Consider the following 24,718-nt stretch of genomic DNA (forward strand, 5'->3'; position numbering starts at 1 on the left):
ACTCCTAGGCTCAAGCAATTCTCCTGCCTTGGCCTCCCAAAGTGCTGGGATTACAGGCATGAGCCACTGTGCCCAGTCCTAACAGGATGCCTGCTAAAACTGGACTAAACAGTCTAACTGAAACTATTAGGTTGGTGCAAAAGTTGTTGCGTTTTTTGCTATTCAAATGGCAAAAATTGAAGTAGCTCAACTCAGTTGTGGTTATAAGATTATATTGCTCTGGGAGGGCTATAGACTAAATATTTGTGTCCCCTTCTCTCCCTGCCAACAAAATTCATATGTGAAACCTAATCTTCAATATGATAGTATCTGGAGGTAGGGTGTGATTAGGGGAAGTTATTAGTTCATAAAGGCCTCCACCCTCATGAATGGGGTTAGTATTCCTATAAAAGAGGGCCCAGAGAGCTGTCGTGCCCAATCTGCCATGTGAAGACACAGTGAAGAGATGGCCATCTGTGAACCAGGAAGTGAACCCAGACATTTGCTGGTGCCTTGACTTGAACTTTCCAGCCTCCAGAACTGTGAGAAATAAATTTCTGGGTTGTGTGTGTGTGTGTGTTGGGGTTTTGTTTTTTGATTTTGTTTTTTGAGATGGAGTCTCACTCTATCACCCAGGCTGGAGTGCAGTAGTATGATCTCGGCTTACTGCAAACTCTGCCACCTGAGTTCAAGCGATTCTCCTGCCCCAGCCTCCTGAGTAGCTGGGATTACAGGTGCCTGCCATTGCACCTGACTAATTTTTGTATTTTTAGTAGATATGGGGTTTCACCATCTTGGCCAGGGTGGGCTTGAACCCCTGACCTCGTGATCCACCCGCCTTGCCTCCCAAAGTGCTGGGATTACAGGTGTGAGCTGCCATGCCTGGCCAAATTTCTGTTGTTTATAAGCCACCTAGTCTGTAGTATTTTTGCTAAAGTAACAATGCTTTGCTTGGCCAAACTTTACTCAGGCTCCTGAACCTTGCTCTAGGCCCACTGTACACTTCCTTGTAAAATCCAATTTTAGTAAAGAACTCTGCTAAGTCAGGTTAGCAAGAATCCTTCACCCTTAATGCTGGATCACCCTCAATACCTGATCAGGTTTCTCATCCTCTACCACCCACCAGTAATGCCTGATCACCCTGGCCTATCCTCAGCAAAAATCCTGTTAGGTTGATTTAGCCATAATTCCCCCTATCCTTGATGTTTCCTCTTAGGAAATTTTCATCTATTGACACCACCCTACTACTTGGCTATAAATTCCTACTTGCCAATATTGTGATGCCATTGCTGTGGCCCCTATACCTATTGCATGGTCTTGAATAAAGTCTTCCTTACCATGCTTTAACAAGTATCATTGAATAATTTTTTCAACAATTTCAGCCCAAATAGACCAAGGCAGAATATGTTTATCTTGTAGCTTCAAAATATTTCATGTTTTGATAAACAGTTCTGTATATTTAGAAACAATTTTTCTATGCAAAGCGTCATCATTTTTGCTCCAGACAGGAAATGCTTGTGTTGAAAACACAGCTTGTTTTAAGTTTTCTCTCCTAGTCCCTTATTATTCCCTTACTCTGACTTCTGATACTGATCTATCTTTACAGCTTGAAGTCAATAAAGAACATCTCTGCTTTTTTGGCTGTCAACTGAAAACCAGGGATGTATGCTGACAGAAGACTGATATGAGAGGCTTTTAGGGAAATCCTAAAACCTCTGACATCACCATGTAATGATTTTTTTTGCTTGCTTGTGGAAAATAGTTGGAGATAATTGATCAATTGCTCATTGTTCTTAAGCAAGGCACATGAAAATCGGTGTATTACTTTCCAATACTAGACTAAATATAGCTCAACAAAAAAGGAGAACATGTTATTGAAGCAGCTGCATTGTCTGGGACATCACCTGAGATTCTTTGTCTCATGGCCATGAAAATCAAGAACACGGACACACAAAGGGTGAGGTTACAGCAGAAGTGTAATAGGTGAAAGGAAAAGAACAGCTCTCTGTCACAGAGAGGGATCCCAAGTGGGTTGCTGCGCTACAGTAAAATGTGAGGGTTTTTATAAATGAGCTAGTGGGGAGGGGGTATCTTATCTACATAGGGCATGAAAAAACAGTTAGAACCAGTTGTACCATTTGCATAGAGCAGAGTCTCTAGCAGCCCCCACCCCACTCCTTTATCATGCAGTTGGGCTCTTAGCTTGGGCTCTCCACACTGCTTATCTCCTTCCACCATGCATGTGCTAAAAAGCAGAGGAGGAGTTTCTGTGCCTGGTCACATGTACCTCATTGCAACTGCAGGCACCTGCCACCCTGTGCAAGCTTCCAGTTTCCCTATATTAGTGTCCCCCAAAAAGGGAAAGGAATGTACTCATTAAGGCCCACTGTATTTACTGGGACCCATTGGATGTATGCGAAGTTTGGTGATTACCCAGGAAACTCTTCCTCTATGTCAGAGTTGCTTATCTATTTTTATAGCCCAATCTTCTAGGCTGTCTCTGTTAGAAGTGATTTCTTTGAACTTTGTGTTGCTGGAAAGGAAGTAATTTCTGAGCTGCTTTTTTGTTAGAACAAAAGTTTCTGTCGGGGACTCTGTTACCCTAACTATCTACCTAAATAATTTCTATCTCCTGTGTCATCATTTTTGCAAATTTGCTATGGGAAGTCTCATTAACTGGAAAGTACACTTGTTTGCTTTTCCATGTTTCTTCAAAAGCAGTGGTTCTCTAAATTTAGAATGCATCAGGACAACATGGAAGTCTTGTTAAGACAAAGATTGCTGGGGCCCACTGCCAGCATTTCTGATTCAGTAAAATCAGTAGATGAAGGCCAAAAATTGCCACTTCTAACCAGCTCCTAAGTGATGCTGATGCTGCTGGTCCAAGGACCACATTTCATGAACCACTGTTGGAAAGAATAAGAATGCACTGGGCACGGTGGCTCACACCTGTAATCCTAACACTTTGGGAGGCCAAGGAGGGTGGATCACTTGAGGTCAAGAATTAGAGACCAGCCTGGCCAAAATGGTGAAACCCTGTCTCTACTAAAAATACAAAAATTAGCTGGAAATCACTTGAACCCAGGACGCAGAGGTTGCAATGAACTGAGATCATGCCACTGTGCTCCAGCCTGGGATACACAGCAAGACTCCATCTCAAAAAAAGAAAGAGAGAAAAGAAAAGAAAATTAAAGAAAGAAAGAAAAAGGAAAAAAGAAAAGAAAAAGGATGAGAATGGCTTGTAAAGGAAAATAAAAATCACAGGCTGCCCAAACTCATCATGCCACGGGGAGAGTTAATCCTGGGAAATGAGTCATGCCACATTGCCGTCCTTTTTCTCCAGACAGATAACTATTGCTTTGAAACCTTGCGTCAAACCACGTCCCCACAGACAAAAGGCTTCATTCCTCTCCAAAGGGTTGCCCTCACAAATTGCTTACAAGGAAACTCTTTGCTGGCTCCTAAATCTTTCAGGACATATATCCTTCTATAAAATAAGCACATACCAATTGTTACCATAGGTCTGCAACCTGTTTAACTTTTAAAACTAAGATATGTTAAATCTCACATTGACAATGTCAGTTACAAGCTTATCTTCACAGGTCAGAACAAGGACAAGATGAGATTAATCATTCTTCTGCCTACACTGAAATGACTGTATAATTGGTTCTTGATTCCCTTTTCTTTGAATGTTCACATTATCTTATGTAAAATGTAGATTACTGGGTACTAATTAGAGCCTCACAAGAATGTGACCATTTGCCTCACTGCCTACCCTCCCTCACCCCCACCTCACCTCCACATTTTCCTGAATGTTCTCTCCTCCTTGAAAAATGTAAATGCTAAGCCTCCTGAAAATCTCTTTGGAGAGCACAGGCCACAGATGCCTCTTTGACTTGGGTTTTTCCCAGGGGCATCCTCAAACTCTGGCTCAATAAACCTCAACTGATTGAGACTCCTGCCTCAGTCTTTCGTCTCAGTTGACAGGCTAGGGGGGTGATGTTAAAGAAAAAAAATCAATGATACTTAATAAAGCATGGTAAGGAAGACTATTCAGGACCATGCAATAGGGATAGGGACTGTGGCAGTGTGATTTTACAGTGAGGAAGAGAGTTGGGCTCAACTGTAAACAGCATGGGCAAGTGGGAATTTATAGCCAAGGAGTGGAGTGTCAGTGACAGTTCTCTGGAGGACAGAGTAAAAGGGATTATGTCTAAACCTAACACAATTCTTGCTGAAAACTGGGGAATGATGAAAGATGAGGACCCTGATCACATATTTGCCAGCTGAGGTGTCAGAGCCCCAGCATCAGAAACTGGTCGACTCACAGGTTGGTAAGAAGATTTTACTGACAACAGAATAAGTTTGAAAAGGAAAATTTTATCAGATAGAAAGAACACTGCAGAAGAGTGCAGTGGATTGCCTCAGAAAGAGAGGACTGCCACAGTGCAGCCATGGTGGATTTTTCCTTAGAGATATCTATGGAACTTAAATTGGAAGCTTAAGGGTAATTTGAACCATAGTAGCCACACAGGTCATGACAGATGATTACATTTGTAGACATTTTGGTGCCTTGATGTCAGTGAGGGATGCACAACAAGTTTTGACATGCATACATTCCAGAGATGTATAGAAATTCTAGTTACTTACAGTTTTCTTAAACCTCGTACCAGATGCCTGCTTTAGATAATAGAGAAGTCTAATTACTTCTGAATTCCTCATATAAGGAGTTTTGTGCTTGATGGTCACCAGGCCATCTTTGCTGTCCTCATTTTCCCCCCAGTAAATACCTTGGTCAAATCTTTGACCTTTTATATTCCCCCATGCTCATGTCTACTTGCTGCCTATTAGGGTCTCAAGAAAGGAAAAACGGCACAGTGAAAAGGGGCATCAAGTCTGTCTGGCTACTTTCTGCTGAAAGGGGATGTTGAAGGGATAAGTTACGCTTTTTCCCTTCTTGATCTCTGTCGTGAAGAGGATTAAGGGTCGTGAAAAACTTGTTCACAGAGCAGGCACGGGGGTCACAGAGGAATGAGATTTCATCAAGAGGCCTCATGTAAATGGAAGTTGCTGTTGCAGGCCAGTATTGGGATTGCGTAGTCATCTATAAATAGAATCATTGTAATCTGGAAGATATAAACTTAATGAGAGCATTAAAAAGGCAGGGACCAAATATTAAAGGAAGATATTGACAAGGAGCAAAGGTCCAAGGAATGGGAGAAGCCAAGTTATTTCTGGAAAATAGTAAGTAAAGGTTTTGACTCAGTCTTGGTTTCTTCAGAAAAGTGTGTGTACAGCCATTTGGCTTCTTTGAAGATTCCTTGGACATTAGTTTCTACTGCTCCAGACACATAAATGTGGTGCAATAGGTTTTCTTGATGACAGCACAGACTCCTCCTTGTTCAGCTAGAAGTTAAGCCAGAGTTCATTTATTATCAAAAACCATTCCTACTAGTCAGTTTAAAGACTTTTCTAGTGCAGATAGACTTGTGCCAGTTTTTGCTAAGGCTATTTCAAGGGAAGCATTAAATTCTCGTGGTGTGATTTCACGGTAAGTAAAACCTGCCAAGGGGTGAGAGTTGTGATAGTTCCCACAACTCCAGCCACAATAACTCCCAGGGCATTTTTTCTTCCAAAATGCAATTCTAGATTGGAAGTTATGTTCAAGACAGTGAATTCAGTGGGAGCCATTGTTCCCAGAGTACAATCACTATAATGAAGAGAATTATCAAAGTGGGATAGGGTCAAAGCTTGAAAAGGGTTTAAATAAGTATTAGCAGTGCCACAAAGCCATAAGAGTCCAGGAAGGACAGATAATATAGTTTGAGGCTTCTTGGACTAAGAGGGCCATGGCTGATAAGGCTCTTAAGCCAGGGGCCATCCCTGGGATACTAGGTCAAAAGTTCTTGAAAAATATGCTATATGGCACTTAGAGGACCCCAGATCTTGGGATAAGGCTCCCAAAGATATTCCTCTTCATTCATACACATACAAAAAGAAAGGCTTAGTCAGATCTGGTAGGGATAAGGCCGGAGCTCAGATTAAAGTTTGTTTTACACTGTTTAGAGGGAGAATTCTTTTAGTTTACATTGGAGCCTGTGTCCCCCTAAAAAAAAAAAAAAAATGTTTAGAGCATACTTCATATCAATAGTCCAGCATAGAGGTTGTTCCTCAGTTCCCTGAGTGCTTCCTATAAAGGTTTTGTTAGTACTCCAAAGGAAGGAATTCATATTCTGCAAAACCCGGCCATACCCAAGAAGGACCAAAGCTGTTGTTTAGTTACTGGGGTTGTCATGTGTAAGATAAGATCTTTATGAACACTAGGGAGGCTCTTTGTACCAGGGGTTAAAATAAGACTCCAAAATTGAATTCTTTGTATGCATATTTGTGCCTTAGAAGGAGATACTTTGTACCCACAATCAACAAGTTCGTTTAGTACTAATACTGTATTTTGATCTGAAACAGCCTTGTCAGGACTATAGATTAGTAGGTCATCCACATACTGGAATAGATTGCTATCTGGGAGAAGCTGCAGGGTGTACAGGTCTTTAGCTAGGACCTGTCAAAGAGTAGAGGCTATCTCTGAATTGCTAGTGCAGAAGTCTCCAAGTTAACTGTTGAGTTATTTGAGTATCTCGGTCTTGCCATTCAAAAGTGAACAAAAATTGGCTATCTGGGTGTACAAGAATGCAGAAAAAGTCATCCTTAAGATCAAGTAGAGTAAACCAAGCTGTGGTGGAGGGATTGTGTCCAAAAAGAACCCAAGGGTTTAGGGTAATAGGATGAATAGGAATAACAGTTTCATTAATAATCATGAGGTCCTGTATTAGTCAATAGGAGCCTTCTGGTTTCTATACAGCTAAAATAAGAGTGTTGCAAGGTGAGTTGCATGGGCATAATAATCCATGGGTTAGAAATTTTGTTATTATGGGCTTTAACCCTTTTTGTGCTTCAGGTTTCAATGGGTATTGAGGGTTTCTAGGGAACTTATTGGGATTTTAAAGCTGAATAATGACGGGAGCAGCTGATATTGAATGGACAGGAATAGAAGTATTCCAACACTCAAATGGCATTTGTTTTAAAATGTAATGTTTTATTCATTCATTTATTTATTTATTTATGAGACAGAAGTCTTGATCTGTCACCCAGGCTGGTGTGCAGTGGCACGATCTCAGCTCACTGTAACCTCCGCCTCCCAGGTTCAAGTGTTTCTCCCACCTCAGCCTCCCGAATAGCTGGGATTACAGGGGTTGCACCACAATGCCCGGCAAATTTTTGGTATTTTAGTAGAGACAGGGTTTCACCATGTTGCCCAGGCTAGTCTTGAACTCCTGACCTCAGGTGATTCAACCACCTTGGCCTCCCAAAGTGATGGGATTACAGGCGTAAGCCACCACGCCCAGCCAGAATGCAAGGTTTTATAGACAGCGGGAGCTCTTTTTGTGAAGTGTGAGATAATACAGCCAGAAGGGGCCTTGTCTATAAATTAGCTTGTAATTACAAATTAGCTTGAGTTAAGTCACAACCTAACAGTGAAACAGGACAGCTTGGCAGGATGAAAAAGAAGTGGGTAAAGGAAGAGCCTTCAAGTTTTCAAGGGAGTAGTGATATGAAACAGGTTTGTTGGGGTTTTCCATCACTACCTTTGAGGAAAATGGAGGACTGGCACATTGGGCCATAGTAAACATTTAAAGCTGAATAACTGGCTCCTGTATCTATGAGGAACATTATCTCCTGTTCAGCTACAATCAGATTTACCCACGGCTTGTCTGTAGAGATGGAACTGATAGGAGCCTGGACAGCCTCAAGACCCTAGCAGTCTTCTAGAGGATGACTTTCAGAGGCTTGATCAGAATCCTGGAAAAGAGTTAGAGGTGCTTGTCCTTGCCTTTGCCCTTGCCCTTGCCCTTGTCCTCATTCTGCAGGACCTCCTTATCAGATGGGTTGGTGAAGTTGTGGGTGTGATAGCCTAGGAGGAAGAGGTGGCCCCCAATCATGAGGGAGAGAGAGGCACTCACTCTTCCAGTGACCCTCTTGTTTGCAATGAGGATAGGGTCCCAAAGATGGCTTGTAACCCAGAGGTTTAGAATGTTCTAAATCTGTTATGCTCTGGCTCTGTGTCCTGGATTTCTGCCACAATGACGGCCCCATTCTGTTAGTATTATAGGGATGAGCCTTGGAGTTATCAGCTAATGAAAAATGATATGCCAGTGCTGTTGCCATGTAATTAGCTTGCTGGTGACATTTTTCTTCCTGCAATTGGGCCTTTCTTATTTTTGATGCTTCCTCCCAGCTATTGAAAACCTTAAATGCTGCATTTAACAAAGTAGGAAAGTGACCGGGTGCGGTGGCTCACGCCTGTAATCCCAGCACTTCGGGAGGCTGAGGCAGGCAGATCACAAGGTCAAAAAATCGAGACCATCCTGGCCAACATGGTGAAACCCTGTCTCTACTAAAAATACAAAACTTAGCTGGGTGTGGTGGCACGCACCTGTAGTCCCAGCTACTCAGGAGGCTGAGGCAGGAGAATCACTTGAACCCAGGAGGAGGTTGCAGTGAGCCGAGATCGTGCCACTACACTCCAGCCTGGCGACAGAGTGAAATTCCATCTCATACAAACATACATACATAAAGTAGGAAAGTGAGTTTGTGGGCCTAGCTCTAATTTTTGGAGTTTTTGCCTGATGTTTAGGGAAGCCTGACTTATAAAACATAACCAGAATGGGTTGGCCCTCAGGGCTTTTCAGGCCTATATTTGTGTATCTATGCATGGCCTTCACCAGTCTAGCTTGGACAAGGGCAGGGTTGTCAGATAGCTCCTGAGTAAATTCTCATAATTTATAAAAATTAACAGGTTTTATTACGGTCTTTCTCATTTCTTCCAACAAACAAGTTATATAATCTCATCTGCCCCTGCCTCTGTTTGGGCTTTCCTCGGTGGCCTGGTATTGCCAATTGGATTCTATGTCAGGGACAGCTTCTGCCCCAGCTCTATTATCATTAGCATTATCAGCATGAGCTTCATCTGCCCAAGCTCGAGCTAAAGACCATATGCTTGATTTTTCTTTGTGGGAACAGCAAGTACTTAATACCACAAATATATCTTGCCAGGTTACATCAAAAGCAATAGTTAAAGCCCAGAATTTTTGAATGAACTAGAGGGATCCTGAATAAATGAACCCAACTTGGGTTGAATTTGTGAAATATCAGATATTGGAAAGGGGTCAAGAACTTGAATTGTTCCCAAGTCTCCATTTGCCCCCTTGCAAAGAAGCAAAACATTTTGCAGATTTTCTGAGCACTCTGTACTAGTGGCATATGTGACCCTCGTGTGAGTATGTGACGGGGATAAAGTATCTGGATATGGTGGGGGTCGAGTGGGGGATGGAGCAAATGGAGAGGGTGTAGGTGAAGTGGGAGCAGGCTGAGGAGAGTGTGATAGGCAAAAGGAAGGATTATCTAAGACATCAGAATGGGGAGAGAGGAAGTTCCTTGGAAGCATATGTGACCATTTTTATGTAATTTTGGGTTTGGGGATAAAGCCAAAAAGACCTGAACATTTGGGACCTCTGAATTCTTTCCAAGTTTTCAGCAAAATGAGTATTACTAAAGAAAATTGGCCGGGAGTGGTGGCTCACACCTGTAATGTCAGCACTTTGGGAGGCTGAGGCAGGTGGATCATGAGGTCAGGAGTTCGAGACCAGCCTGGCCAAAATAGTGAAACCCTGTCTCTACTAAAATACAAAAATTAGCCAGGTGTGGTGGCACGTGCCTGTAGTCCCAGCTACTTGGGAGGCTGAGGCAGGAGAATCGCTTGAACTCAGGAGGTGGAGGTTGCAGCGAGCCAAGACTGTGCTATTGCATTCCAACCTAGGTGATAGAATGAGACTCCACCTCAAAAAAAAAAAAAAAAAAGTCAGAAAATTATATACTTTGAGAGTTTGTGGGTCAAAATCGGACGAATTTTTAAGAATGCAACCCAATGGTGAGTAGGAACGAATTGAACGCATCTTGGATTTAGATAACGGGCTACAAGATCCCTGAGGCATCCCTGAGGGATTTTGGCATTCCTTTTTCCTTTGGCTCACTCTATTTGGTTGCATCCCATCACAGATAGAGGTCTTGCCCTGACCTGGATGACCAGTCCAGGCATGCCATTGTTTGAGTGGTCAGCTCAAACCTGATGTGAAGAACTCACCCATAACTTGAGATGGAATGCCTGTAACAAAGTTGAATCCTCACCCCTAAGGGTAGCAACAGACAGATTTTCTTTCTCTAGGGCTTCAAGATCCCACTGAAGAGTGGCCTTGGCCAGGGACCATGTTATGCTCTGGCTCTGTGTTTCCACCCAAATCTCATGTTGAATTGTAATCCCCAGCATTGGAGGTGGGGCCTGGTGGGAGGCAATTGGATCACGGGGTTGGTTTCTAACGGTTTAGCACCATCCCCCTAGTGCTGTCTCATGATAGAGTTCTCATGAGATTCTAGTTGTTTAAAAGTGTGCAGCACACCCTGCTTCACTCTCTTCCTTCTGCTTCAGCCATGTAAGCTGTGCTCCCTTCCTCTTTGCATTCCACCATGATTGTAAGTTCCCTGAGGCCTCCCCATCCATGCTTCCTGTGTAGCCTGTCAAACTGTGGGTCTGTTAAATCTCTTTTATTTATGAATTACCCAGTCTCAGATAATGCAGGAATGAACTAATACAGATCATCAGCTCCCAAGGAACCAGACCATTGAGGGAAGTAGGGAGAAAAAAGAAGGGAGAAATACCAGTAAATGCCCCGTATGGGCCAACAAGATGCTCGGTGAGGTGTCAGAGCCCCAGCAATGGAAACTGGTCAACTCGTGGGTTGGTAAGAAGAATTTACTGGCAACAGTATAGGTTTGAAAAGGAAAAATTTATTAGATAGAAAGAATGCTGCAGAAGGGTGCAGCAGGGCACCTTAGCAAGGAAGAACTGAGTACACTGTAGTGGATTTTCCCTTAGGGGTATTTGTGGATTTTAAGGTGGGAGCTTAAGGGTAATTTGGACCATATTAGCCATGTAGGTCATGAAAAATGACACATTTATGGGTATTTTGGTGCCTTGATGTCAGCAAGGGTTGCACAATGAGTTTCGACATGCATGCATTCTGGAAATGTATAGAAATTCTAGTTACCTATATATTGTTATTAAGGCCTGATGCCAGATGCCTGCTTTAGATAATAGGGAAGTCTAATTACTTCTGAATTCCTCACATAGGAGTTTTGCCTCTAGATCATCTGCTTGATGGCCACCAGGTAATCGTTGCTTTCCTCAATATTGATGGTGATCAGATAGTAAAGGTGAGGTGGAGAGTTCTTGCTGACTTAGTAGAGTTCTTGCTAAAATTGGATTTTTTTTTTAGTATTTATTTTTACTATTATTATACTTTAAGTTCCAGTGTACATGAGCACATGTGCAGGTTTGTTACATATGTAGACATGTGCCAGGTTAGTGTGCTGCACGCATTAATTCGTCATTTACATTAGGTGTACCATCTAACGCTATCCCTCCCCCCTCCCCCCATCCCACGACAGGCCCCGGTGTGTGATGTTCCCCTTCCTGTGTCTAAGTGATCTCATTGTTCAGTTCCCACCCATGAGTGAGAACATGCGGTGTTTGGTTTTCTGCCCTTGCGATAGTCTGCTGAGAATGATGGTTTCCAGCTGCATCCATGTCCCTAGAAAGGATATGAACTCATCCTTTTTTATAGCTGCATAGAATTCCATGGTATATATGTGCCACATTTTCTTAATCCAGTCTATCATTGATGGGCATTTGGGTTGGTTCCAAGTCTTTGCTATGGTGAATAGTGCCGCAATAAATATACATGTTCATGTGTCTTTATAGCAGCATGATTTACAATCATTTGGATATATACCCAGTAATGGGATGGCTAGGTCAAATGGTATTTCTAGTTCTACATCCTTGAGGAATTGCCACACTGTATTCCACAATGGTTGAACTAGTTTACAGTCCCACCAACAGTGTAAAAGTGTTCCTATTTCTCCACATCCTCTCCAGTACCTGTTGTTTCCTGACTTTTTAATGATCCCCATTCTAACTGGTGTGAGATGGTATCTCATTATGGTTTTGATTTGCATTTTTCTGATGGCCAGTGATGATGAGCATTTTTTCATGTGTCTGTTGGCTGCATAAATGTCTTCTTTTGAGAAGTATCTGTTCATATCCTTTGCTCACTTTTTGATGGGGTTGATTTTTTCTTGTAAATTTGTTTAAGTTCTTTGTAGATTCTGGGTACTAGCCCTATGTCAGATGGATAGATTGCAAAAATTGTCTACTATTCTATAGGTTGCCTGTTCACTCTGATGGTAGTTTCTTTTGCTGTACAGAAGCTCTTTAGTTTAATTAGATCCCATTTGTCAATTTTGGCTTTTGTTGCCATTGCTTTTGGTGTTTTAGACATGAAGTCCTTTCCCATGCCTATGTCCTGAATGGTATTGCCTAGGTTTTCTTCTAGAGTTGTTATGGTTTTAGGTCTAACATTTGAGTCTTTAATCCATCTTGAATTAATTTTTGTATTAGGTGTAAGGAAGGGATCCAATTTCAGCTTTCTACATATGACTAGCCAGTTTTCCCAGCACCATGTATTAAATAGGGAATCCTTTCCCCATTTCTTATTTTTGTCAGGTTTATCAAAGATCAAATGGTTGTAGATGTGTGGTAATATTTTTGAGGGCTCTGTTCTGTTCCATTGGTCTATATCGCTGATTTGGTTACTGTAGCCTTGTAGTATAGTTTGAAGTCAGGTAGCATAATGCCTCCAACTTTGTTCCTTTTGCTTAGGATTGTCTTGGCAATGCGGGCTCTTTTTTGGTTCCACATGAAATTTAAAGTAGTTTTTCCAATTCTGTGAAGAAAGTCATTGGTAGCTTGATGGTGATGGCATTGAATCTATAAATTACCTTGGGCAGTATGGCCATTTTCACAATATTGATTCTTCCTGTCCATGAGCATGGAATATTCTTCCATTTCTTTGGGTCCTCTTTTATTTTGTTGAACAGTGGTTTGTAGTTCTCCTTGAAGAGGTCCTTCACATCCCTTGTAAGTTGGATTCCTAGGTATTTTGTTCTCTTTGAAGCAATTGTGAATGGGAGTTCACTCATGATTTGGCTCTCTGTCTATTAAGGGTATATAGGAATGCTTGTGATTTTTGCACATTGATTTTGTATCCTGAGACTTTGCTGAAGTCGCTTATCAGCTTCAGGATATTTTGGGCTGAGACAATGGGGTTTTCTAAAAATACAATCATTTCATCTGCAAACAGGGACAATTTGACTTCCTCTTTTCCTAGTTGAATACCCTTTATTTCTTTCTCCTGCCAGATTGCCTTGGCCAGAACTTCCAACACAATGTTGAATAGGAGTGGTGAGAGAGGGCATCCCTGTCTTGTGCCAGTTTTCAAAGGGAATGCTTCCAGTTTTTGCCCATTCAGTATGACATTGGCTGTGGGTTTGTCATAAATAGCTCTTATTATTTTGAGATACATTCCATCAATACCGAATTTATTGAGAGTTTTTAGCATGAGGGGCTGTTGAATTTTGTCAAAGGTCTTTTCTGCATCTACTGAGATAATCATATGGTTTTTGTCTTTGGTTCTGTTTATATGCTGGATTATGTTTATTGATTTGCATATGTTGAACCAGCTTTGCATCCCAGGGATGAAGCTCACTTGATCATGGTGGATAAGCTTTTTGATGTGCTGCTGGATTCAGTTTGCCAGTATTTTATCGAGGATTTTTGCATCGATGTTCATCAAGGATATTGGTCTAAAATTCTCTTTTTTTGTTGTGTCTCTGCCAGGTTTTGGTATCAGGATGATGCCGGCCTCATAAAATGAGTTAGGGAGGATTCCCTCTTTTTCTATTGATTGGATAGTTTCAGAAGGAATGGTACCAGCTCCTCCTTGTACCTATGGTAGAATTCGGCTGTGAATCCATCTGGTCCTGGACTTTTCTTGATTGGTAGGCCATTAATTATTGCCTCAATTTCAGAGGCTGTTATGGGTCTCTTCAGGGATTCAACTTCTTTGTGGTTTAGTCTTGGGAGGGTGTATGTGTCCAGGAATGTATCCATTTCTTCTAGATTTTCTAGTTTCTTTGCATAGAGGTGTTTATAGTATTCTCTGATGGTAGTTTGCACATCTGTGGGATCGGTGGTGATATCCCTTTTATCTTTTTTTTTTTTTTTTTGCTATAAATACACGTGTTTGGTGAGTGAGGGGAAACAGAAGGGAGAGAGATGGCGCTTTACACAGCTGGTATAGGCTCGGAGGTGGAACGCCAGAGAGACAGACACACAGACAGTCCGCCTAGCAGGGCAGGCCGGACAGCATTCTGGGGCTTGTAACACTTGGTTGGTGGGCAAGAGCGGGGAGGAGGTCTGGCCCAGGGCTGGAGGAGCCGAGGCACCCTGCAGGCTCCAAGGTCCGAGGTCCTGGGTGGCATCCGCGGTGGCACCTGGGCTCACCTCACATCATTCAGGGCCTTGCGGGCAAACTCAGGCAGCACAAAGGCAGTGCAGTGCACGTCAGAGTTGTGGTCCTTCAGCTGCATCTGTGCCACCTGCTGCTGCGTCAGCGACTGCACCGGCTCCTGGAAGTTGGTGCTCAGGTTCTTGCTGCACAGCATGAAGCCGATCTGGCCGCTGGGGTCGGTGGGGATGGTGTAGTAGGCATAGGCCACTACAGAGAACAGGGACTGGCAGAACTGCCGCATCTCCTTCATGAGGTCCAGGTGCAGCCACTGGCACTCGCTCTGGCAGCAGAGGACAGCATCTTCCATGAGGGTCATCTTCATGAGCTGGTAATAGGACTCCCTGAAGAGACTTTCGGCGAGGCCCATAGGGTCTGAGGAGTCAGTGAGGATCACATCGAAGGCATCCTGATTCTGTTTCACGAACTCAAAACTGTCACCCACATGTAGGGTCAGCTTCGAGCTAGAGTAGCCAATGGCCATGCGTGGCAGGAACTTCCTGGAGACTTGGATGACATCCTTGTCGATTCCACACTGGACCACAGACTCCACGGAGGGGTGCTTCACCACCTCACGCAGGACACCTCCATCTCCGCCCCCCATGATCAGCACCTTTCAGGGGCTGCAGTGGCTGCAGAGAGGCAGGGTGGCCATCATCTCCTGGTAGGAGAACTCGTCCCTCTCCGTGCACTGGATGACACCGTCCAACACTAGTACATTGCCATAGGTCTTACTGCGGAGGACTAGGATGTCCTGGTAGCGCAAGCGCCGGTGATGCAGCAGCTGCTCCACCTGCAGCGACAAGGCCTGGTCTCGCGGAACCAGGCCTCGCGGAAGGCGGCGGGGCCGGAAGCAGCGGGGCCGTTGGCCCGGGCTCGGTGGCGGGCAGGCGTGCAGGTGGCTCAGGGCGCCCACCGGGGACTGCAGGCCGAGCGGAGCCACAGCACAAGGGGACCAGCTCCGCCAGCCGCCTGCCCCCTTTATCATTTTTTATTGCATCTATTTGATTATACTCTCTCTTCTTCGTTATTAGTCTTGCTAGCGGTCTATCAATTTTGTTGATCTTTTCAAAAAACCAGCTCCTGGATTCACTGATTTTTTTGAAGGGTTTTTTGTGTCTCTATCTCCTTCAGTTCTGCTCTGATCTTAGTTATTTCTTGCCTTCTGCTAGCTTTTGAATGTGTTTGCTCTTGCTTCTCTAGTTCTTTTAATTGTGATGTGAGGGTGTCAATTTTAGATCTTTCCTGCTTTCTCTTGTGGGCATTTAGTGCTATAAATTTCCCTCTACACACTGCTTTAAATGTGTCTCAGAGATTCTGGTATGTTGTATCTTTGTTCTCACTGGTTTCAAAGAACATCTTTATTTCTGCCTTCATTTCGTTGTGTACCCAGTAGTCATTCAGGAGCAGGTTGTTCAGTTTCCAAGAAGTTGAACAGTTTTGAGTGAATTTCTTAATCCTGAGTTCTACTTTGATTGCACTGTGGTCTGAGAGGACAGTTCGTTATAATTTCTGTTCTTTTACATTTGCTGAGGAGTGCTTTACTTCCAACCATGTGGTCAATTTTGGAATAAGTGCGATGTGGTGCTGAGAAGAATGTATATTCTGTTGATTTGGGGTGGAGAGTTCTGTAGATGTCTATTAGGTCTGCTTGGTGTAGAGCTGAGTTCAATTCCTGGATATCCTTGTTAACTTACTGTCTCGTTGATCTGTCTAATGTTGACAATGGGGTGTTAAAGTCTCCCATTATTATTGTGGGGGGGGGGTGTAAGTCTCTTTGTAGGTCTCTAAGGACTTGCTTTATGAATCTGGATGCTCCTGTATTGGGTGCATATATATTTAGGATAGTTAGCTCTTCTTGTTGAATTGATCCCTTTACCATTACGTAATGGCCTTCTTTGTCTCTTTTGATCTTTGTTGGTATAGTATTTTTCTGTTTTATCAGAGACTAGGATTGCAACCCCTGCTTTTTGTTTGTTTGTTTGTTTTCCATTTGCTTGATAGATCTTCCTCCATCCCTTTATTTTGAGCCTATGTGTGTCTCTGCACATGAGATGGGCCTCCTGAATACAGCACACTGATGGGTCTTGCCTCTTTATCCAATTTGCCACACTGTGTCTTTTAATTGGAGCATTTAGCCCATTTACATTTAAGGTTAATATTGTTATGTGTGAATTTGATCCTGTCATTATGATGTTAGCTGGTTATTTTGCTCATTAGTTTATGCAGTTTCTTCCTAGCATCGATGGACTTTACAATTTGGCATGTTTTTGCAGTGGCTGGTACCAGTTATTCCTTTCCATGTTTAGTGCTTCCTTCAGGAGCTCTTGTAAAGCAGGCCTTGTGGTGACAAAATCTCTCGCATTTGTTTGTCTGTAAAGGATTTTATTTCTCCTTCACTTATGAAGCTTAGTTTGGCTGGATATGAAATTCTGGGTTGAAAATTCTTTTCTTTAAGAATGTTGAATATTGGCCCCTACTCTCTTCTGGCTTGTAGAGTTTCTGCCGAAAGATCCGCTATCAGTCTGATGGGCTTCCCTTTGTGGGTAACCCGACCTTTCTCTCTGGCTGCCTTTAACATTTTTTCCTTCATTTCAACTTAGATGAATCTGACAATTATGTGTCTTAGAGTTGCTCTTCTCGACGAGTATCTTTGTGGCATTCTCTGCATTTCCTGAATTTGAATGTTGGCCTGCCTTGCTAGATTGGGGAAGTTATCCTGGATAATAGAGTGCTTTCCAACTTGGTTCCATTCTCCCCGTCACTTTCAGGTACACCAATCAGACATAGATTTGGTCTTTTCACATAGTCCCATATTTCTTGGAGGCTTTGTTCATTTATTTTTACTCTTTTTTCTCTAAACTTCTCTTCTTGCCTCATTTCATTAATTTGATATTCAATCACTGATACCCTTTCTTCCACTTGATCAAATTGGCTACTGAAGCTTGTGCATGTGTCACGTAGTTCTCGTGCCATGGTTTTCAGCTCCGTCAGGTCATTTAAGGACTTCTTTACACTGGTTATTCTAATTAGCCATTTGTCTAATCTTTTTTCAAGGTTTTCAGCTTCTTTGCGATGGGTTCAAACTTCCTCCTTTAGCTCGGAGAAGTTTGATCATCTGAAGCCTTCTTCTCTCAACTCGTCAAAGTCATTCTCCATCCAGCTTTGTTCCATTGCTGGTGAGGAGCCACATTCCTTTGGAGGAGAAGAGATGCTCTGGTTTTCAGAATTTTCAGCTTTTCTGCTCTGGTTTGTCCCCATCTTTATGGTTTTATCTACCATTGGTCTTTGATGATGGTGACATACCTATGGGGTTTTGGTGTGGATGTCCTTTCTATTTGTTAGTTTTCCTTCTAACAGTCAGGACCCTCAGCTGCAGGTCTGTTGGAGTTTGCTGGAGGTCCACTCCAGACGCTGTTTGCCTGGGTATCACCAGCGGAGGCTGCAGAACAGTGAATATTGCAGAACAGAAAATGTTGCTGCCTGATCGTTCTTCTGGAAGCTTCATCTCAGAGGGGTACCCGGCCGTGTGGGGTGTCAGTCTGCCCCTACTAGGAGGTCCCTCCCAGTTAGGCTACTCAGGAGTCGGGGACCCACTTGAGGAGCCAGTCTGTCCATTCTCAGATCTCAAACTCCATGCTGGGAGAACCACTACTCTCTTCAAAGCTGTCAGACGGGGACATTTAAGTCTGCAGAAGTTTCTGCTGCCTTTTGTTCAGCTATGCCCTGCTCCCAGAGGTGGAGTCTACAGAGGCAGGCAGGCCTCCTTGAGCTGGCCAAATCTCCTGGCCACTTTGTTTACCTACTCAAGTCTCAGCAATGGCAGGCGCCCCTCCCCCAGCCTCCCCCAGCCACCTTGCAGTTCAATCTCAGACTGCTGTGCTAGCAATGAGCGAGGCTCCATGGGTGCGGGACCTTCCAAGCCAGGCACGGGATATAATCTCCTGGTGTGCCGTTTGCTAAGACCATTGGAAAAGCGCAGTATTAGGGTGGGAGTGACCCAATTTTCCAGGTGCTGTCTGTCTCAGCTTCCCTTGGCTAGGAAAGGAAATTCCCTGACCCCTTGTGCTTCCTGGGTGAGGTGATGCCTAACCCTGCTTTGGCTCACGCTTGGTGGGCTACACCCACTGTACTGCACCCACTGTCCAACAAGCCCCCGTGAGATGAACCTGGTACCTCAGATGGAAATGCAGAAGTCACCCATCTTCTGTGTCACTCATGCTGGAAGCTGTAGACTGGAGCTGTTCCTATTTAGCCATCTTGGAACCACATGCCTACATTCCTAAAAATGGATTTTACAAAGAAGTGCACAGATGGGCTCAGGAGAAGGTTTGGGAACTTGAGTAAAGGTAGGTCAAGCAAACAATCCTTGTCAGTTATATGGATGAAGAGTCAAACAGGCCAAGTGCAGTGGCTCGCACCTGTCATCCCAGCACTTTGGGAGGCCGAGGTGGGCAGACACTTGAGATCAGGAGTTTGAAATCAGCCTGGCCAACATGGTGAAACCCCATCTCTACTAAAAATACAAAAATTAGCTGGGCATGGTAGTGCACACCTGTAATCCCGGCTACTAGGGAAGCTGAGGTAGGAGAATTGCCTGAACCCCGGAGGTTGCAGTGAGCCAAGATTGCACCACTGCGCTCCAGCCTGGGTAACAGAGAAAGACTCCACCTCAGAAAGAAAAAAAAAAAGAAAAGAGTCAAATAAATCTCAAATATTTGAAGATATTTATTCTGAGACAAATATGAGTGACCGGCCAGGCATGGTGTCTCACGCCTATAATCTCAGCACTTTAGAAGGCCTAGATGGGAGGATAACTTGAGTGCAGGAGTTTGAGACCAGCCTGGACAACACAGTCAAACATAATGTCTACAAAAAAAATAAGCAAAATTAGCTAGGCATGGTGGTGCATGCATGTAGTCCTAGCTACTCAGGTGGCTGAGGTGGGAGGATCACTTGAGTCCAAGAAGTTGAAGCTGCAGTAAGCCAAGATCACACCACTGCCCTCCAGCCTGGGTGACAGAGCATGACCCTGTCTCAAAAACAAACTAACAAATATAAGTGACCATTGGCCTGTGACACAGCCCTTGGGAGGTCCTGAGAATATGTGCTCTACAACTTGAGCTACAACTTGATTTTATACATTTTAGGGAGACATAAGACATTAGTCAATACCTGTAAGATGTACACTGGTTTGGTCCAGAAAGGTGGGACAACTGGGAGTGGGGTTTGGGGGTGGGTGTCTTCCAGGTCATACATTTTAGAAATTTAAAGGTTTTCTGATTGGCAATTGGTTTAAATAGTATTACCTAAAGACCTGGAATCAATAGAAAGAAATGAGCGGGTTATGATAAGGGGTTGTAGAGACCAAGGCTTCATCATGCAGATAAGGCCTCCAGGTAGCAGGCTTCAGAGAGAATAGATTATAGATGTTTCTTATCAGACTTGGAGTCTGTTCTATCAGTCTTAAGGTCTCTATGTTTATGTTAATGCTGGTCAGCTGTGAGGCATATCTGATACCCACCACCCTCCACTTCCCATCATGGCCTAAACTAGTTTTTCAGATTAATTTTGGAATGCCCTTGGCCAACGGGAGGGTCCATCAGCCAGTTGGGGGCTTAGAATTTTATTTAGAATTTATTTTTGGTTTACAGTAAGAAAGTTGGATCTGGCCAGCCACAGTGGCTCATGTCTGTAATCCCAGCACTTTGGGAGGCTGAGGCAGGTGGATCACCTGAGGTTGGAGTTTGAGACCAGCCTGAACAACACGGAGAAACCCCATCTCTACTGAAAATACAAAATTAGCCAGGCATGGTGGCACATGCCTGCAATCCCACCTACTCAGGAGGCTGAGGCAGGAGAATCACTTGAAGCCGGGAGGCAGAAATTGTGGGGTGAGACAAGATCATGCCATTGCACTCCAGCCTGGGCAACAAGAGCAAAACTCCATTTCAAAAAAAAACAAAAGAAAGAAAAGAAAGAAAGAAAGTTGAATACCTTACATGAGGTGTGAATTATGATGGATATCATCAGCCCCATAGTTCCACCCATGAGAAAAGCAACAAAAGGAGGCTGTTAGCTCAACCACTGTTTTGTTCACCCAAAGACTCAAACTGAAACATTTATCTTTTTCTCGTGTAGTAAAGGAAGTGGTGCATTTCATAAGACCAGTCTTCCTGTTGTTTTACAATAATGTGTCAACCTTAAATAAAGAGATTTAGAAAATATGATTACGTATGGAGTTTACTAGAGCTCAGAGATTGAAGATGGCCACCCAGGAGCAGACATTCAAGTTGCCCTGAATATACACTTCAATTAGCAGTCATAACAATGAGTTTTTAAACCAGATAAGAAGAGTCAGTTCCTAAATTATTTAGCAAGTATTTACATTAAAATAACTTAAACTACTGATTAGCTATGCATTTTTCTTTGTATCACAAATTCTAGGAACGTGAAGATAATGGCTTAGGTAGCTAGTCAGGCACAAAATGTCTTTTAAACAATTGCCACAGGCAGGGCATGGTGGCTCACACCTGTAATCCCAGCACTTTGGGAGGCCAAGGCCGGCAGATCATCTGAGATTAGGAGTTTGAGACAGCCTGGCCAACATGGTGAAACCCCATCTCTACTAAAAACACAAAAATTATCTGGGCATGGTGGCACATGCCTGTAGTTCCAGCTACTCAGGAGGCTGAGGCAGGAGAGTCGCTTGAATCCAGGAGGCAGAGGTCGCATTGAGCCAAGATCAAACCATTGCACTCCAGCCTGGGCAACAGAGCAAGACTCTGTCTCAAAAAAAAAAAAAAAAAAAAAATGCCCAACTGAAGTCCCACACTTATGTCTCTCTGGACCTGATAAATTCTGCATACCTCACAGAACTCAGACTGCTCTTAGCTATTTTTCTTTTCTTATAAGCACACAAACAAATTAAAAGACTTGGCCTAGTATGGTGGCTCACACCTGTAATCCCACCACTTTGGGAGGCCAAGGTGAGCAGATCACTTGAGGTAAGGAGTTTGAGACCAGCCTATCCAACATTGTGAAACTCTGTCTCTACTAAAAATACAAAAATTAGCTAGGCATGGTGGCATGGGCCTGTAATCCAAGCTACTTGGGAGGCTGAGGCACGACAATTGCTTGAACCCAGGAGGTGAAGGCTGCAGCGAGTAGAGATTGCACCACTGCACTCCAGCCTGGGCGACAAAGTGAGACTCTATCTCAAAAAAAAAGTAAAAGACTTAATTTTTTTTCTGTGGAAATAAAGGAAGACACAGCTCTGACCTCTCCTTTTTCTTTCAGAATTTAATCCTCTGTCCTTTTCAAATGTATGTTACATCTTTATAATGGCTAAATAAACCTCTTCTCAGTCTCACAATTTAGGACCTGGGAGCCATGTTTCAAAATATGTATTCAAGGGAGATAGCTCTCATAGTTCTTCTGGGAGGGTAAGAACTGAATTTTGGTGGGCAGGGTGCCTTGGCCCAATCTTCAAAACTATATCCTCACGAAAAGATTTGAGGAGTTTGCTTCTTCTCATTTGGATAAAACCAATTAGCTAACAATGGTGGTCCTGCTAACAATTATGCTAAACTTAAGATGAACTATATGTGACAAAATATGCTGTCAAGTTTTCTTACTTGAAGCCTATTTTTGTTTATCTTGAAAACATGTTTGTAATGGGTTGCATCTGCTTGTCAATATAAATGGGTGAGATTCCTTGTGTCTTTTCAATCTCTTAATGAGTTGCCTATGATGTCCATCATATTGTGGTTTAATGTTCATTCAATAATAAAACTTTTCTATCTCTACTACCATTGTGGAGAGGATTTGGGGGTTGGCAGGTTTTTTTCGTTTGTTTGTTTGTTTGTTTGTTTGTTTGTTTGTTTGTTTTGCACTCAAAATCTTTTTAATAAGAGGGTAGGATCCAGGGTTAGTTTTTGTAGCCTGGGGGGGCCAGTTGGCCTCTGGCACGCTCGAACTTCCGGCCCTTGGAGCAGACGTAGGCTTTGGTGTGGCTGTGCGGGGTTCCTGGGGCCTTGCCCAAATGCCAGTACACCTCTCGGCACTTGCGAGGATCAGAGAGCAGGACAGTGCCGCAGCCCTTGGGGGAGTCCAGGGCCAGCTGGTCGAAAGTGAGGATCTTGCCCCCTGCCCTGAGGATGCGGCTGCGGGCCCGGCTGGTCACGCGCAGTGCATATACCTTCAGTTTGGGGACCTCCTGAACCTGCACGTCATCCGTTATGGTCCCCACAACCAGGGCCATTTTGTTTTCCCGGCCAGGAAGCTTCATCTTCTGGATCACCCGGGAAAGGGACAGAGGCGGATCCGTTATGGTCCCCACAACCAGGGCCATTTTGTTTTCCCGGCCAGGAAGCTTCATCTTCTGGATCACCCGGGAAAGGGACAGAGGCGGCCGGTTGGTGCGACTCATAAACAACCTCTTCAGCACAACCTGGTTGAATGCGGAATTGGTTCTTCTGGCCAGAAACCTGTACAACTTGACCAACAGCCTCAGGTAGATATCCTGGCTCTTGAGCTCCTTGCTGGTGAAACTTTCGATCCTTGTTGTGGCAGATGTCAACTCCCATGATGGCACCTCCTGCTTAGTCGGGTCTGGAACGAGCAATTTTTTTTTTTTTTTTTTTTTTTGAGAGAGAGACAGGGTCTCACTATGTTGCCCAGGCTGGTCTTGAACTCCTGGGCTCAAGTGATCCTCCTGCCTTGGCCTCCCAAAATGCTGTGAATATTTTGTTTTTAATTGTATTTTCCCAACAATAATATACCATTTCCTAAGTCCTGGCGCAATCAGGTAATAGAAGACACAACCTTCAGGCAGAGAGAGGAGGAAGCAGCCAAGGTATTACATAGCAATGAATTTTGCAAAGCATTAAACTACAGTAAGTCCTCATTTAACTTCATAGATAGCATCAACCTTAAATAATGAGATTCAGAAAATATGATTAAATATAGTTTATCTGATCTCAAAGCTTAAGGATGGCTACCGAGGGCACAGATTCAAGTTGTCCTAAATGTACACTCTGATTAGCAGCAGTTACAAGTGGCTTTTTAAAGCAAAAGAGAAGAGGCAGCTCATACTTTGTTTACCAAAAATTTACATCAAAATAACATAAGCTATTGATTGTCTATACATTGTTCTTTGTATCACAAATTCCAGAAGCATGAAAATAATAAGTGAGGCACCTAGCAATGAGAACAAATGCTTTTAAACAATTACCCCTGGGCGGCCAGGTGCAGTGGCTCAGGCCTGTAATCCCAGCACTCTGGGAGGACGACGTGGGTGGATCACGAGGTCAGCAGTTCAAGACCAGTCTGACCAACATGGTGAAACCCCGTCTCTACTAAAAATACAAAAATTACTCCACATGGTGGCAGCTGCCTCTAATCCCAGCTACTCAGGAGGCTGAGGCAGGAGAATTGCTTAAACCTGGGAGGCGGAGGTTGCAGTGAGCCGAGATCGTGCCACTGCACTCCAGCCTGGGCGACAGAGTGAGACTCCATCTCAAAAAAAAAAAAAGTTACCCCTGGACCTGGGTTAGGAAGCAGTGGGAATGGGGGTGTATGTGACCAAAGTCCCATACTCATGTTTCTCTGGGCTTAAAAATTTTGCAAACCTCATATAACTCAAACTGCTCTGAGCTATTTTTCTTTCCTCAACAGGTTATTGAAGCTGCGACTTTGAGCTAAATAATGCATAATAAAACCAAATTTACCTTAGGCTAATTGATATAAACAAGAGTTAAGTTCCTAAGGCATATTTCAAGTCACAAAAACATTACAAAACTTCTAAATAAGGACAAAAAACACCTCTAATATTAAACACTGAAATAAATATGAGCTGTACATACATTTTTAAAGGATTAATAAAAACAAGATAATTATCCAATTTTTGGTGAATCAGGTAGTGATGACGGTCATAATGGTGTTGGGTTAAATCAAGAAATAAATGTTTGCAAAGCAAAAAGTGTTAAGTTTTTGGAAAGGCGTTACTGGAAAGGGGTCCCAAACCAGACCCCAAGAGAGGGTTATTGGATCTCATGCAAGAAAGAATTTGAAGCGAATCCAGAAACTGAGAGTAAGTTTATTAGAGAAGTAAAGAAACAAAATAATGGCTACTGCATAGGCAGAGCAGCAGCTTGGAATGCTTAACTGATAATACTTATAGTTATTTCTTTATTATATGCTAAACAAGGGGTGGATTATTC

At 43.4% G+C, this 24,718-nt stretch overlaps 2 pseudogenes; both read right to left on the minus strand.

The window, feature by feature from the left end:
- Positions 1–14,399: 14,399 nt before the first annotated feature.
- On the minus strand, positions 14,400–20,534 carry LOC104654241 (annotated as a pseudogene).
- A 1,891-nt stretch (positions 20,535–22,425) lies between these two features.
- On the minus strand, positions 22,426–23,083 carry LOC104654232 (annotated as a pseudogene).
- Between the last annotated feature and the right edge of the window lie 1,635 nt (positions 23,084–24,718).

Source organism: Rhinopithecus roxellana, chromosome 1 (genome assembly GCF_007565055.1).
Source record: "Rhinopithecus roxellana isolate Shanxi Qingling chromosome 1, ASM756505v1, whole genome shotgun sequence".
Classification (NCBI taxonomy): domain Eukaryota; kingdom Metazoa; phylum Chordata; class Mammalia; order Primates; family Cercopithecidae; genus Rhinopithecus; species Rhinopithecus roxellana.